The sequence below is a fragment of the Psammomys obesus genome, unplaced genomic scaffold, assembly GCF_907164565.1.
Source record: "Psammomys obesus unplaced genomic scaffold, mPsaObe1.curated_primary_1811, whole genome shotgun sequence".
Taxonomy (NCBI): domain Eukaryota; kingdom Metazoa; phylum Chordata; class Mammalia; order Rodentia; family Muridae; genus Psammomys; species Psammomys obesus.
The window spans coordinates 14997838-15000126 of NW_026596079.1; positions in this window are offsets into that span (position 1 = coordinate 14997838).

Below are 2289 nucleotides of genomic sequence, written 5' to 3' on the forward strand. Positions count from 1 at the left end.
GATCCCACCCTCCCTCCCCTTTCTGCATGCATGCCACTCCCCAAGTCTACTGATAGGGGAGGTTCTCCTCTTCTTTCTGATCTTAGTCTATCAGTTCTCATCAAAAGTGGCTGCATTGTCCTCTACTGTGGCCTGGTAAGGCTGCTCCCCCCTCAGGGGGAAGTGATCAACGAGCAGGCCAATCAGATTATGTCAGAGGCAGTCCCTCTTCCCATTACTATGTAACCCACTTGGACACTGAACTGCCATGGGCTATACCTGTGCAGGGGTTCCAGGTCATCTCCACAAATAGTCCTTGGTTGGAGTATGAGTCTCTGGGAAGTTCCCTGTGTTCAAATTATCTTGTTCTGTTGCTCTCCTTGTGGAGTAACCGTCCCCTCCAGCTCTTACTATTTCCCACTTCTTACATAAAATTCCATTCACTCTGCCCATCATTTGGCCATCAGGCTCAGCATCTGCTTTGACAGTCTATACAGCAAAAGCTTTCAGAGACCCTCTGTGGCAGGTTTCAAGGTTGTTTCCTGTTTTCTTCTGGCTTTCAGAGGCCCTCTGTAGCAGGTTCCAAGGTTGTTTCCTATTTTCTTTTTCTTCTGATGTCCATCCTCTTTGCCTTTCAGGATGGGGATTGAACATTTTAGTTAGAGTCCTCTCTTTTGCTTAGTTTGTTTAGATGTACAGATTTTAGTGGGTTTATTCTATGTTGTATGTTTATATGAGTGAGTATATACCATGCGTGTCTTTTTGCTTCTGGGACAACTCACTCAGGATGATCCTTTCCAGATCCTACCATTTACCTGCAAATTTCATGATTTCCTTATTTTTCATTGCTGAGTAATACTCCATTGTATAGATGTACCACAGTTTCTGCATCCATTCTTCAGTTGAGGGGCATCTGGACTGTTCCTAGCTTCTGGCTATTACAAATAAAGCTGCTACAAACATGGTTGAGCAAATGTCCTTTTTGTGTACTTGCGCCTCTTTTGGGTATATGCCTAGGAGTGGTATGGCTGGATCTTGAGGAAGCGCTATTCCTAGTTGTCTGAGAAAGCGCCAGATTGATTTCCAGAGTGGTTGTACCAGTTTACATTCCCACCAGCAGTGGAGAAGGGTTCCCCTTTCTCCACAACCTCTCCAGCATGTGTTGTCCCTTGAGTTTTTGATCTTGGCCATTCTGATGGGTGTAAGGTGAAATCTCAGGGTTGTTTAGGTTTGCATTTCCCTAATGGCTAATGAGGTTGAGCATTTCTTTAAGTGTTTCTCTGCCATTCGATATTCCTCTACAGAGAATTCTCTCTTTAGCTCTGTTCCCCATTTTTTAAGTAGATTACTTGGTTTATTGCTTTTCAGCTTGTTTAGTTCTTCATATATATTGGATATGAGTCCTCTGTCATATAAAGGGTTGGTGATGATTCTTTCCCAATCTGTAGGCAGTCGCTTTGTTTTGATGACGGTGTCCTTTGCTTTACAGAAGCTTTTCAATTTTATGAGGTCCCATTTATGGATTGTTGCTCTTAGAGCCCGTGCTGTTGGTGTTCTGTTCAGGAAGTTTTCTCCTGTACCAATGAGTTCTAGGGTATTCCCCACTTTTTTTTCTAGCCGATTTAATGTGTCTGGTTTTATGTTGAGGTCTTTGATCCACTTGGACTTCAGTTTTGTGCAGAGTGATAAGTATGAATCTATTTGCATTTTTCTACATGTAGACATCCAGTTGGACCAGCACCATTTGTTGAAGATGCTATCTTTTTTCCACTGTATGGTTTTGGCATCTTTGTCAAAAATCAGGTGTCCATAATTGTGTGGGTTTATTTCTGGGTCTTCTGTTCGATTCCATTGATCCACCATTCTGTTTCTATGCCAGTACCATGCAGTTTTTATAACTGTTGCTCTATAGTACAGCTTGAGATCAGGGATGGAGATACCTCCAGAAGATCTTTTATTGTAGAGGATTGTTTTAGCAATTCTCGGTTTCTTGTTATTCCGTACGAAGTTGAGAATTTTTCTTTCCAGGTCTGTAAAGAATCGTGTTGGCAATTTCATGGGAATTGCATTAAATCTGTAGATTGCTTTTAGTAAGATGGCCATTTTTACTATGTTAATCCTGCCAAGCCATGAGCATGGGAGATCTTTCCATCTTCTCATATCTTCCTCTAATTCTTTCTTCAGAGACTTGAAATTTTTTTCATACAAGTCTTTGACTTGCTTGGTTAGGGTTACACCAAGGTACTTTATGTCATTTGTGGCTATTGTGAATGGTGTTGTTTCTCTAATTTCTTTCTCAGTCCTTTTGTC